Source organism: Elaeis guineensis, chromosome 3 (assembly GCF_000442705.2).
Source record: "Elaeis guineensis isolate ETL-2024a chromosome 3, EG11, whole genome shotgun sequence".
Taxonomy (NCBI): Eukaryota; Viridiplantae; Streptophyta; class Magnoliopsida; order Arecales; family Arecaceae; genus Elaeis; species Elaeis guineensis.
The window spans coordinates 66,950,412-66,964,626 of record NC_025995.2 but is presented as its reverse complement, the minus strand read 5'-3'; the positions used below and the strand labels follow the sequence as shown (position 1 = coordinate 66,964,626).

The 14,215-nt window shown below is 46.9% G+C and overlaps 1 non-coding gene across 1 annotated transcript; it reads right to left on the bottom strand.

Annotated features, from left to right (window-relative positions):
• Window positions 1-13,491: 13,491 nt before the first annotated feature.
• Window positions 13,492-13,597, bottom strand: LOC114913367 (small nucleolar RNA R71). The gene has a single exon (XR_003799392.1). It is a non-coding gene; the product is annotated as a small nucleolar RNA R71 (small nucleolar RNA).
• Window positions 13,598-14,215: the final 618 nt, after the last annotated feature.

The following is a 14,215-nucleotide window of genomic DNA, read 5'->3' as shown; positions in this document are numbered from 1 at the left end:
TCCTACGGGAGCCGGGCTCCGCCATCGACAGTAGAGCAGCTTCGCTCGGACTCCTACGGGAGCCGGGCTCCGCCATCGACAGCAGAGCAGCTTCGCCCGGACTCCTACGGGAGCCGGGCTTTGCCATCGACAGCAGAACAGCTTCGCCCGGACTCCTACGGGAGCCGGGCTCCGCCATCGACAGCAGAACAGCTTCGCCCGGACTCCTACGGGAGCCGGGCTCCACCATCGACAGCAGAACAGCTTCGCCCGGACTCCTACGGGAGCCGAGCTCCGCCATCGACAGTAGAGCAGCTTCGCCCGGACTCCTACGGGAGCTGGGCTCCGCCATCGACAGCAGAACAGCTTCGCCCGGACTCCTACGGGAGCCGGGCTCCACCATCGACAGTAGAGCAGCTTCGCCCGGACTCCTACGGGAGCCGGGCTCCACCATCGACAGCAGAACAGCTTCGCCCGGACTCCTACGGGAGCCGGGCTCCGCCATCGATAGCAGAACAGCTTCGCTCGGACTCCTACGGGAGCTGGGCTCCACCATCGACAGCAGAGCAGCTTCGCCCGGACTCCTACGAAAGCCGGGCTCCACCATCGACAGCATGACAACTTCGCCCGGACTCCTACGGAAGCCGGGCTCCACCATCGACAGCAGAACAGCTTCGCCCGGACTCCTACGGGAGCCGGGCTCCACCATCAACAGCAGAACAGCTTCGCCTGGACTCCTACGGGAGCCGGGCTCCACCATCGACAGCAGAACAGCTTCGCCCGGACTCCTACGGGAGTCGGGCTCCGCCATCGACAGCAGAACAGCTTCGCCCGGACTCCTACGGGAGCCGGGCTCCACCATCGACAGTAGAGCAGCTTCGCCCGGACTTCTACGGGAGCCGGGCTCCGCCATCGACAGCAGAACAGCTTCGCCCGGACTCCTACGGGAGCCGGGCTCCGCCATCGACAGCAGAACAGCTTCGCCCGGACTCCTACGAAAGCCGAGCTCCGCCATCGACAGCAGAGCAGCTTCGCCCGGACTCCTACGGGAGCTGGGCTCTGCCATCGACAGCAGAACAACTTCGCCCGGACTCCTACGGGAGCCGGGCTCCGCCATCGACAGCAGAGCAGCTTCGCCCGGACTCCTACGGGAGTGGGCTCCACCATCGACAGCAGAACAGCTTCGCCCGGACTCCTACGGGAGTCGGGCTCCGCCATCGACAGCAGAGCAGCTTCGCCCGGACTCCTACGGGAGCCGGGCTCCGCCATCGACAGCAGAACAACTTCGCCCGGACTCCTACGGGAGCCGGGCTCCGCCATCGATAGCAGAACAGCTTCGCCCAGACTCCTACGGGAGCCGGGCTCCACCATCGACAGCAGAGCAGCTTCGCCCGGACTCCTACGGGAGCCGAGCTCTGCCATCGACAGCATGACAGCTTCGCCCGGACTCCTACGGGAGCCGGGCTCTGCCATCGACAGCAGAACAGCTTCGCCCGGAATCCTACGGGAGCCGGGCTCCGCCATCGACAGCAGAACAGCTTTGCTCGGACTCCTATGGGAGCCGGGCTCCGCCATCGACAGCAGAACAGCTTCACCCGGACTCCTACGGGAGTCTGGCTCCATCACCGACTGTAGAGCAGCTTCACCCGGACTCCTACGGGAGCCGGGCTCCGCCATCGACAGCGGAACAGCTTCGCCCGGACTCCTACGGGAGTCGGGCTCCGCCATCGACAGCAGAACAGCTTCGCCCGGACTCCTACGAAAGTCGGGCTCCACCATTGACAGCAGAGCTGCTTCGCCCAGACTCCTACGGGAGCCGGGCTCTGCCAACGACAGCAGAACAGCTTCGCCCAGACTCCTACTGGAGCTGGGCTCCGCCATCGACAGCATGACAACTTCGCCCGGACTCCTAAGGGAGCCGGGCTCCACCATTGACAGCAGAACTGCTTCGCCCGGACTCCTACGGGAGTCGGGCTCTGCCATCGACAGCAGAACAGCTTCGCCCGGACTCCTACGGGAGCCGGGCTCCGCCATCGATAGCAGAACAGCTTCGCCCGGACTCCTACGGGAGCCGGGCTCTGCCATCGATAGCAGAACAGCTTCGCCCGGACTCCTACGGGAGCCGGGCTCCACCATCAACAGCATAACAGCTTCGCCCAGACTCCTACGGGAGCCGGGCTCCGCCATTGACAGCAGAACAGCTTCGCCCGGACTCCTACGGGAGCCGGGCTCCGCCATCGACCGCAGAGCAGCTTCGCCCGGACTCCTACGGGAGCCCGGCTCCGCCATCGACAGCAGAACAGCTTCGCCCGGACTCCTACGGGAGCCGGACTCTGCCATCAACAGTAGAGCAGCTTTGCCCGGACTCCTATGGGAGCCGGGCTCCGCCATCGACAGCAGAACAGCTTCGCCCGGACTCCTACGGGATCCGGGCTCCGCCATCGACAGCAGAATAGCTTCGCCCGGACTCCTACGGGAGCCGGGCTCCGCCATCGACAGCAGAGCAGCTTCGATCGGACTCCTACGGGAGCTGGGCTCCGCCATCGATAGCATGACAGCTTCGCTCGGACTCCTACGGGAGTCGGGCTCCGCCATCGATAGTAGAACTGCTTCGCCCGGACTCCTACGGGAGCCGGACTCCACCATCGACAGCAGAACAGCTTCGCCCGGACTCCTACGGGTGCCGGGCTCCACCATCGACAGCAGAACAGCTTCGCCCGGACTCCTACGGGAGTCGGGCTCCGCCATCGACAGCAGAATAGCTTCACCCGGACTCCTACGGGAGCCGGGCTTCGCCATCGACAGCAGAGCAGCTTCGCCCGGACTCCTACGGGAGCCGGGCTCCGCCATCGACAGCAGAACAGCTTCGCCCGGACTCCTACGGGAGCCGGGCTCCGCCATCGACAGCAGAACAGCTTCGCCCGGACTCCTACGGGAGCCGAGCTCCGCCATCGACAGCAGAGCAGCTTCGCCCGAACTCCTACGGGAGTCGGGCTCTGCCATCGACAGCAGAACAGCTTCGCTCGGACTCCTACGGGAGCCGGGCTCCACCATCGACAGCAGAACAGCTTCGCCCGGACTTTTACGGGAGCCGGGCTCCACCATCGACAGCAGAACAGCTTCGCCCGGACTCCTACGGGAGCCGAGCTCCGCCATCGACAGCAGAGCAGCTTCGCCCGGACTCCTACGGGAGCGGGCTCCGCCATCGACAGCAGAACAGCTTCGCCCGGACTCCTACGGGAGCATGGCTCCGCCATCGACTGCATGACAACTTCGCCCAAACTCCTACGGGAGCCGGGCTCCACCATCGACAGCAGAACAGCTTCGCCCGGACTCCTACGGGATCCAAGCTCCGCCATCGACAGCAGAACAGCTTCGCCCGGACTCCTACTGGAGCCGGGCTCCACCATCGACAGTAGAACAGCTTCGCCCGGACTCCTACGGGAGCCGGGCTCCGCCATCGACAGCAGAACAGCTTCGCCCGGACTCCTACGGGAGCCGGGCTCCGCCATCGACAGCAGAACAGCTTCGCCCGGACTCCTACGGGTGCCGGGCTCCGCCATCTACAGCAGAACAGCTTCGCCCGGACTCCTACGGGAGCATGGCTCCGCCATCGGCTGCATGACAACTTCGCCCGAACTCCTACGGGAGCCGGGCTCCACCATCGACAGCAGAACAGCTTCGCCCGGACTCCTACGGGAGCCGGGCTCCGCCATCGACAGCAGAACAGCTTCGCCCGGACTCCTACGGGAGCCGGGCTCCGCCATCGACAGCAGAACAGCTTCGCTCGGACTCCTACGGGAGCCGGGCTCCGCCATCGACATCAGAATAGCTTCACCCGGACTCCTACGGGAGCCGGGCTCCGCCATCGACAGCAGAGCAGCTTCACTCGGACTCCTACGGGAGCCGGGCTCCGCCATCGACAGCAGAACAGCTTCGCCCGGACTCCTACGGGAGCGGGCTCCGCCATCGATAGCAGAACAGCTTCGCCCGGACTCCTACGGGAGCCGGGCTCCGCCATCGACAGCAGAACAGCTTCGCCCGGACTCCTACGAAAGCCGAGCTCCGCCATCGACAGCAGAGCAGCTTCGCCCGGACTCCTACGGGAGCCGCGCTCCGCCATCGACAGCAGAACAGCTTCGCCCGGACTCCTACGGGAGCATGGCTCCGCCATCGACTGCATGACAACTTCGCCCGAACTCCTACGGGAGCCGGGCTCCACCATCGATAGCAGAACAGCTTCGCTCGGACTCCTACGGGAGCCGGGCTCCACCATCGACAGCAGAACAGCTTCGCCCGGACTCCTACGGGAGCCGGGCTTCGCCATCGACAGCAGAACAGCTTCGCCCGGACTCCTACGGGAGCCGGGCTCCACCATCGACAGCAGAGCAGCTTCGCCCGGACTCCTACGGAGCCGGGCTCCACCATCGACAGCAGAACAGCTTCGCCCGGACTCCTACAGGAGCCGGGCTCCACCATCGACAGCAGAACAGCTTCGCCCGGACTCCTACGGGAGCCGGGCTCCACCATCGACAGCAGAACAGCTTCGCCCGGACTCCTACGGGAGCCGGGCTCCGCCATCGACAGCAGAGCAGCTTCGCCCGGACTCCTACGGGAGCCGGGCTCCGCCATCGACAGCAGAACAGCTTCGCCCGGACTCCTATGGGAGCCGGGCTCCACCATCGACAGCAGTGCAGCTTCGCCCGGACTCCTACGGGAGCCGGGCTCCGCCATCGACAGTAGAACAGCTTCACCCGGACTCCTACGGGAGCCGGGCTCCGCCATCGACAGCAGAACAGCTTCGCCCGGACTCCTACGGGAGCCGGGCTCCGCCATCGACAGCAGAGTAGCTTCGCCCGGACTCCTACGGGAGTCGGGCTCCGCCATTGACAGCAGAACAGCTTCGCTCGGACTCCTGCGGGAGCCGCGCTCTGCCATCGACAGCATGACAACTTCGCCCGGACTCCTACAGGAGCCGGGCTCCACCACCGACAGCAGGATGGCTCCGCCCGGACTCCTACGGGAGCTGGGTGCCGCCCTCAGTCTCCGACCTCAGTATCAGCTGCTGGAGCCGGACTCCACACACGACCTCAACCGAAAGGAGGACCCCTCCCAGACTCCTACAAAGGCCAAACTCCGACCACTGTCGAGCCTCGATCAACAGATCCGCTCCCCTTGGCAGATCACAATAACAACCATGATCCTGTTCCACTTCCTGTAGCGGATTCTGTGCGGCTCCATCACCCCCTGCGGCGGACCCATTACTCTCTGACAGGCTGTGTCAACGGCCACGATGCTGCTCCATTCCCTGCGGCAGGTGCTGCACGATCCCACTACTCGCTGACAACTAGCGGCAACGGATGCCGCTCCACTACTTACAACAGGCCCTACGTGGCGGGCTATGACGATAGCCACCGGTCTACCCCACTATCTTTCGCAATCAATTCCCCTGACCATGGGCGGCCCACTACCAGGCGGTTACAAACGTCGCCATCAATCCGTTGCCTCCTCCGCTTATAAAAGGGGGACCCAGATACGTTATTCTTTAAGCTCATTCTTCTTTATCTCAAAACTCTGCTAAATTCTTCGTTCGAGCACTCCATTCTTGTTGAGGCAGAGAACTAACTTGAGCGTCGGAGGATCTTACCGGAGCAACCCCACCTCCGGTTTAGACTTCCCTTGCAGGTCCCGACGGCGACCGCGGCTTCCCCGACTCCAGCTTCTCTGGTGCAAGCGGATTTTTGCACCAACAGATTGTATGGACAATCTTTAAGTATTTGGAAAATACTAAGATCCAGTGACTCAAATATGAAAATATTGACTTTAAACATATCGATGTTTCGATTTTAGTCAGATCAAGATGACAACAAAAAAGTGTCGGATCATATCCTAATTGTAGGAGCAATCTGCTGGAAAGATTCCAAGCAGGATACTTTAGCCTCCTAAGTTAGTGATGTAGAGTACATCATAGCATATGATGCTGCCATGCAAGCTGTGTAGTTGCTGAGCTTCATTAGCAGCTTGGGAGTGGCACCCTCCATCGATGGTCCAGTCCTATCGTAGCACTGGAGTCATAAATCTGGCTAAAGAACTGAAGTACCAGCATACTCTATATTGCTATCATGTTTGATTTTAGATCAAGGTGACATCGATTTTTTGAAGATCGATGAAAAAGGAGAACTTGACCGACCCATTGGCTAAGGTCTCGAAACTAAGAAGTTCTACGAACTCAAGTGGAAGATAGGATATTTGATATCATTCTGATTGGCTTTAGTACAAGTGGAAGTTGTAGGAAAATATGTCCTAAAGTCTATCATCTAAGTAGTAGATGATTGGAATTAATATATGAATTATCTAATAATAATAGTTATTTGGCAGGTTCATCATAAAAGAACTATCTTTCTTAAATAAACTCCTAAATTATAATGAAGTTCTTAGAATCATAATCAATCGATAAAGGAAGATTTATCGGATGGTTCTTAAATTATTCATGATCAAATGATAAGTTATTAACAAGGATGATAACTTATCAAGTGTAGGTCGCTGTATACCATATACGTTGGTTATCCTCGTAACCAAGTGATGTGGAGACACTAGTATGATATTTAGATGAGATGTAGGAGTACATCTGTATTGAACGTGATCAATGTAATACTCTATTGTCAAGAGTAGCTAGCTAAGGCCAATGGGTATAAGTGTCCCTCCGACCTGAGATCACCACGGTCACTTGCAAGTAACTCACTATGCTTTGGTGCCGGACTGCCTGTATTTTTAATATAGGTTTGAAAAATTTTTGGGTACAGTCAAGTACTTGTGAAGTCGGTGTGTGAGTCAAGATGGAATTGATCACTCCTGATTAAATTTAGAAAGAGAATATCTCATTGTGTTTCAATTTAGCAAAATCTAGGCCTGGGTAATCCTCGTGAGGAGTCACGGGATTTGCAAAATTTTGAGACACAATAAAGATGACTTGTATAAGTGTTGACAGCATACTTGAAGTTGTCTTGAGCATTATTGATCAAAAAGATGAATTATACGGTATCCATGGACCCGGGTTCTTAGAATGTTGCTTTGCATATATTCGACCTATCTGGACGTCGGGAACCATTGCTAGATGGTTACTTCGACTGGTACAGGAATTGGTTTCTATGCTACCGACTTAGGTTCAAACCTATAGGGTCACATATATAAGAGGTTGTAATCTAATCAGATGGTTAATCGATGATTGAGAATCATTCTAAGGTTAAACGATCAATGTGATTAATGTTTGACCTAATGCAAGTGTTGCAGGAGGATCATTAGCAATTGGATTGCTAATTAACTCAATCTGATTGAGTAATTGGGCTAAGATCAAGTCTAATTGAATTTTATTCAATTAGAATTAGTTTGGATTTAATTGGATTAAGTCTAATTAGTTTATTGGATAAGCCAGTTGCAAGGAGAACAAGTCCCTGTTCGACTAGGACTTGTATGCACCTAATTCCTAATTAAGTTAGGATTTAAATCAAAATTAAATATGATTTAATCTGATTTAATTAGACTCTTAGTTAGACTAGGATCACTATTAATTAGGTTACAATTAATTTGGATTGAGTTCAAAGAACTTGACCTAGTCTACATAAGAATCCTTGTTAGACTAGGACTCTATCTTCTCCCTTGTGCGACCTAAGAAACCCTAAGCCCACGCCACATATTTATTTCCAGATAATTTTTATGAGATATCCACATCTAAGGAATGTAATCTCACACCACTTATTCTAGAGGTTTGAATCAGATTAGATTTGATTTAATATGGAAAGAGATTTGGTTAATTATGAAAAGTGGTTTAGGTTTATCTCCTTTGTTTGAAAGAATCCCTCTTCACAAGGACTCTTTCCTCCTCTCATGCACCAACTTCCTCCATCTTTATCCCTTTTTTTTGTTGCCTCTTTTGTAGTTATTTTCATGCTCTCCATGAAATAGATAAGGCAAGGGGCATCCAAGAGTTGGACGCCCCATGGACTCCTTGTTGATTAGGTCTTTTGACCTAATCTGCCATATATAAAGTTGCTGCCCCATATGAGATGAAATAGGCTGTCAAAAATTGGTGAAAAATAGATATAAAAACTAGAGGAAAAAGAGGATGGCATGGGTGGTTTGAGGTGCCAATATCCATGGAGGAGAGTCCTCTATCAAGTGATCAAAAGTTGTTGTCTTGTAGAGAAAAAAGGTAAGAGAAAAGATTGTCTTCTCTCATTGTTTTTCTTTCATATTATTCTCTCTTTATTTTTTATGTTTTTAATGTGATAAAATTTGAGAAAGAAAGAGGATGGAATGGGTGGTTTGAGGTATCAAATTCTTTGGAGAAGAGTCTTCTATCAAGAGATCAAAAGTTGATGTCTTGTAGAAACAAAAGGTAAGAGAGAAGATTGTTTTCTCTTATTATTTTTTTTTCAAATTATTCTCTCTTTATTTTATATTTTTATGTGATTAAAATCTGAGAGAGAAAGAGAGATGACATGGTGAATTCATACTCCAATGAGTTGGAGTATGGTGATCTAATTTTGGACATGATTTGATCATGTTTTGATGAGAGAAGAAGAAGAAAAAAAGGTCTTCTCTTAAGGTTTATTTTAGAACCCTTCTTCTCCATAAATCATGAGATTTTTCTATAAAAAAAATCAGGTATCATAAGATCTGGAAGTTGGAGAAACATCTAGAGAAGAAGGTCTTCTCATGTCCTAGCATAGAGATGTTTTCGGGACATCAATCGTTGATGTAGTGAAAGAGAAGAACTGTCTTCTCTTAGGACCTTTTTTCTTTTACTGATTATTTTTTATTTTAGGGAGGTCAAAGAGTTTGACTTCTCCCTTATTATTTCTCATATTCTTCATCTCTTAGAATATCCAAAAGATTCAAAGAATATTTTTTAGATTAACCATTCAAAGGGATCTGCAAGAAGCTAGCACTTCGAGCGGATCTTCGTTCAACGAACCTCCGATTTTGTTGCAGCCTCGTGTGGATCACCTGTAGAGGTCAGACGCATGTGCAACTCCAAAAGCAACAAAAAAAATCAACCATAGAGTTCTCAACCTACATGAAGGTAAGAGATCTGATCTCTTCTCTTATCTAGATGTAATCTAGGTTTTAGATCTAAAACTGTTTTAGATCTAGGGTATTGATTTGATCAATACCAAAATTTTTATTTTTTTGATTTATAAATGCAATATGACATATTATAGGTCTTAATTGTAGGGTTTAGTAATTTGATTACATGCATTTATAGAGTAAATTATTTAATTTATATATTTCACTGTGTTATATTTCAAAAATATTTTAAAATTCATGCATGAAACCTTGCACCCTTTCCAACATCAGTGAGACCGCAGTACCTACTAGGAACATAAACTCACAAAAGAGTTTTCGCTTCCCAACTCGAAGAGTTTTGGGATCCGAAGAATAGTGGGAGCTATGTTTATTTTTAAAATATTTTTTTAAAATAAACTAGAATCAATTATAAAAGTCTAACTAGAAATTTTTTCTCTCCGTAGAAAATTATCTGTCTCTAATAGTCTAGTCCGCATCTTAGAAATCAACCAATTGTTAGGTTCCAACTATAAAAATTTGCTAAGGGACTTGAAAAGTGTTTTAAGTTTCGAGAAGCTAGGTTATGTCTTAGACCAAAAAATGCTGATAGAGACCTTGAAGAGTTTAAGGGACACACCTTTAGAAGATATGTCGGATCCATTCGTGATCGAGACTAACCTAATGATTTCTTCTACTACTAGTTGGATAATAGACTTTGGTTCTAATGTACACTTGTATACTTTAATACAACATTTTAAGAAATATAGAAGATTGAGGCTAGGAGAGATGATCTTACGAGTAGAAAACAAAGCAGGAGTTGCTGTTGTAGCCGTAGGGACCTATCCTCTTCGATTATCATCTAATTTCTATCGAGAACTAAGAGACTGTTACTGTATACCTAATATGAGTAGAAATTTGATTTTTATTTCATGCTTAGCATAAGATGATTATGAAATTAGTTTCAATAAGGATCGTTATACCATTTATTTTGAAAATAAAATGATTGGACGAGATCACTTAATCAACGGTCTTTAACATTTGCATGTTGATGCAGATGAATTAGTTAATTCTATTTAATTATTTTTTATTTATTAAAAATTTTATACTATCTAGTCTATTTTGCAGGTGATTGAGAGTTTGGATTCATACGATTTAAATTGAACTCAAATTAGATCAAATTTGAATGAACCAAGCAACTAGCTCCTATTCTAGTATGAATGCAACTTATTCATGAAAGGATTGGATGCAACCTCTCCAATCAAGGTCTTAGATTAGAAAAAAACTATTTATAAAAATTCAAGTGTGAGCATGACTAATCATCCAATAGAGGAGAAGCAAGATGCTCCAATCAATGGCCCAGATTTCAGACCGCATCTCATCAAGAAACCCTAGTAGTGGCACCAATCAAGAGATTATTTTTCTTGCTGCCCACACCCTTTCCAAAAGAGGGAACCACGTCCAAAAGAAGTGCTTTTCAAGGAAATCACGAACAAAAGAAGAAAAAGAAGAAGAGACATGAGATTAAAGGAGGATTCCTTCTGTTAAGGGGCTCTCAATCAAGGGTTGTGAAGCAAACTTCCAAAGATCCAAGGGCTATCAAGGGATGCACCACATCTAAACCCTACGAAGGAGGAGAGAAAGATTTTGGCACCCCTTCTCATGACCCCATGCCCAACTTAATGTGCTGTCCAACCGTCATTTAGCGTGGGATTATTTTTATGCCAAGGAAAGAAAGGAAAGCACCCAAGAATCTTCATGCAACCCCTTTCCCTTTCTTTCTTGCATGCTAACAAACCCTTCTCATGCGCACTTCCTCTTCATGACCTATTTTTCTCCGTGCTAATACATCTCACTCATTCTCCTTTCTTTCTTACACACCAAAACAAAAAGCCCTACACTCCTATTCTTTCATGCACAAAACCCTAGTGCCACCCTAACCTCTCTCTCATGCGCCCCCACTCTTTTCTTTCTTAACTCATGTCTCCAAACCCTAGAAGCCCACTCCCCACTCTATAAATAACACCTCAAGGCCTCCATCTTACAATCATTAGCCCTCTCCATACCAAGCCTTCCAAGACAACTCTCTCTTTTGCCCTCCCTCTTTCTCTCCTCCATCAAAACCCTCACCTCCTCCATCCTTCATCAATCTCCAAACACCCACAACCTTTAGCCCTCTTCTCTACAAAAATCTCTCCTCTTGCTCTTGATCGCTCCTCCAAGACATTGGAAGGAAGTCCTCAGAGCTCTAGGATGAAGATTTCAGCAAGAAGCATCCCCATGGCCAGCTAATCGTCACATCTCAGGAAATCCCTAAAGTGCTTGTAACAGGTAGTGTTTTTCTTGATTTATCTTTTGTACTTCACTTTTCTATAAAATAAAGATTTGATTTCAATTCTATATCTTTTTATGTGTCCTTTATTTGATATCATATTTAGAATAGTCTATACTCTTCGGATGATTTGTGATCTACGGTTATGGATCATACTCTTGGGATAGATTATCTCTAAGTATAATTTCTTTTATCTTGTATGTATTTCATCTTGACTAGCCTATACTCCAGAGGGATAAATCATGATCCAACAGGTATGGGCCATGCTCTCATTAGATAAGTTATATCTTGATAGATGGCATACGGATTAATTGCAAAGTAGGAGAGTATTAACTATCGGCCAAGTAACCAGGTGAAATCCTAAGATATCTCTTTCTTGCTCTTATTTCACTTTTCTATTTACATATACTTTAATTGCTTTTGTTAGAATTATTCTAGTTAATCAATCGATTTATATTGCTCTTTCTAATCTGAAGTACTCAAACGTAACTCAGCCCACAATCTCTGTAGATAGGAACCTGACTCACTACTATCTACATAGTTTTGAGTTAGTGATTTATTTTTGATGCCTACAACAGTGATCAAATTTTGGCATCATTGTCGGAGATCGTATTTTAGTTACTTTGAGTTGTAAAAATCTATAAAAAAAAAATCTATTTACTATCTTTAATTTATTACGTTTTTAGCTAACTGCTTTACTTATTTTTATCCTTCTTTTAATTACTTTATTTTTCAGCTTGCTTTTTATTCTCTTGATCTATAAAAAAAATCAAAAAAAAAACTTGCTATTTTTGCATTCTACCTTTCATTTGCTTTCTAACTTGTCTAGTTTACTTAGTCAAACTTATATTTTTGCAAAATCAACCAAATCTTTACACTAATATCTCTTAATCTATTTAGAGAATTAGATATTTAATCACAAAATCTAAAAAAAGAAATAAATTAATTTAATCTTGATTGATCACCAAATTTGGATATCTTGTCTTTTTTGCATTGCATAATTTCATAAAACATCTTAAGGACAAAATCCTAATCAATATAAGATAAGGATTTTATCACCCTTCCTTGACCCACAAACCACCATTCTGCATTTGCATTAATCCAATCTTTTAATCTAAAATCAATTAGACATTGGCTCCTAAAGAGTTTCGAGCTCAATAGGACAAAGACCCCTAAGAGTTAGATTGAGTTAGGGTGAGTCAATTTAATTGGTGTCTAGAAAAGTGGTTTAGAGATTACGTCTCGAAAGAAAGTGATCTATTAATTGATTTCATTCGCTTACTTGACCAACTCAGTTGGTGTCTAAGGAAACCAACGGGGGGACCCCCACTAACCTTGCGCTTACCTAACCAGTGGAGTGGCTAGTCTACTACTTGGAATGCTTGAAGGTGATCTTGATAGTTAAGAGCTATCTAGATCTAGGATAACCTATAGCTAGGATATTAACATACTTGATTACTGATTGAAAACATCTAACTTAACTTAAATTCTTCACCTTTACTTCTTAGATTTAGGATTCAATAGGCTCTTATCTTTAGAATTTCTTTCATTATCTTCTTTTATTTATACCAAAAAATTCAAAAATATATATAAAAAAATTAAAATTACTTGTGTTTGCTCTAAAGTATAAATTGTAGGGTTTATACTCGGACGTCACTCATTGCAATCTAAGATTCAACCATTAGATCCTGAAATTGAAAGAACCCTTAGAGCCAACAAACCCAAGAACATAGATCGAAACTAGGAGAATGATCCACCTAGACAGCTGAAGGAGCACTTTACTCCTTCCACATATACCTACTCTCCTTGCATTCAGATGCTTCCAATTGAGGTGGTTCAACATAAAATCAAGTCAAGTGTCATCCAAATGCTCCCATCATTTTATAGATTTGCTAACGAGGACCCATACAGACATTTAGATAAATTTTTGAAAATCTGTTCAATGGTTAGAATTTAAAATTTCTCTGATGATGCTCTCAGGCTAAAATTATTTCTTTTTTTATTGAAGGACAAAGCCAAATATTGGTTGAACTCCTTGGACATAATCATAATTTTAACTTGGGGTCAACTGTAGAGGAAAATTCTTAAAAAATAGTTTCCAATTGAAAAAACTAATCAAATCAAAAAGGCTATAACTAGTTTTTCTCAGTTGGATGGAGAGATGTTTCATGAAACTTGAGAGAGATTAAAGGAACTAATTAGAAAATATCTTCACCATGCTATATCCAAATGGCAACTGGTACAGTGCTTCTATGATAGCCTGTCAGAGAAGCATCGGTAAATGGTTGATGCATCCTATGGTGGAACCTCCATGCTAAAAAATGAGCATGAAGCCTGATAGCTGTTTGAAATCCTAAGTTAAAATTCATTGCACCATATGTCTACTGCCAGGAGAAACCCTATCATGTCTAAACCCAAATGGGGTGGGATTTATGAGATTGATAGTTCAATGGACATCCATAGTCGAATGGATAAACTTTCTCAAATGATGAATGGAATACTGCAAGTAATACCCACCAGTACCCCACCCACACCTATAATAGATGTCTATTCAATATGTTCGAGTCTTGCTCACTCTGTTTATGATTGTCCTGCTGTACATCAATTCTCTGAGTTTATACATGAACAAGTCAATCATGCACAAATTCAAAACTATTTCAGACCAGGATACAACCCTTTGTCCAACACCTATAACTCTGGTTGGAGAAACTATCCTAATTTTTCTTGGACCCAACAACCTACTGTAAGGCCCCTAGTACCAAAACCCAACTACACTGAGGGAGCCTATAAACTGGCTCCATACCCACAACCAGCACTAAATTTTCAATCTTCTTCAAATGC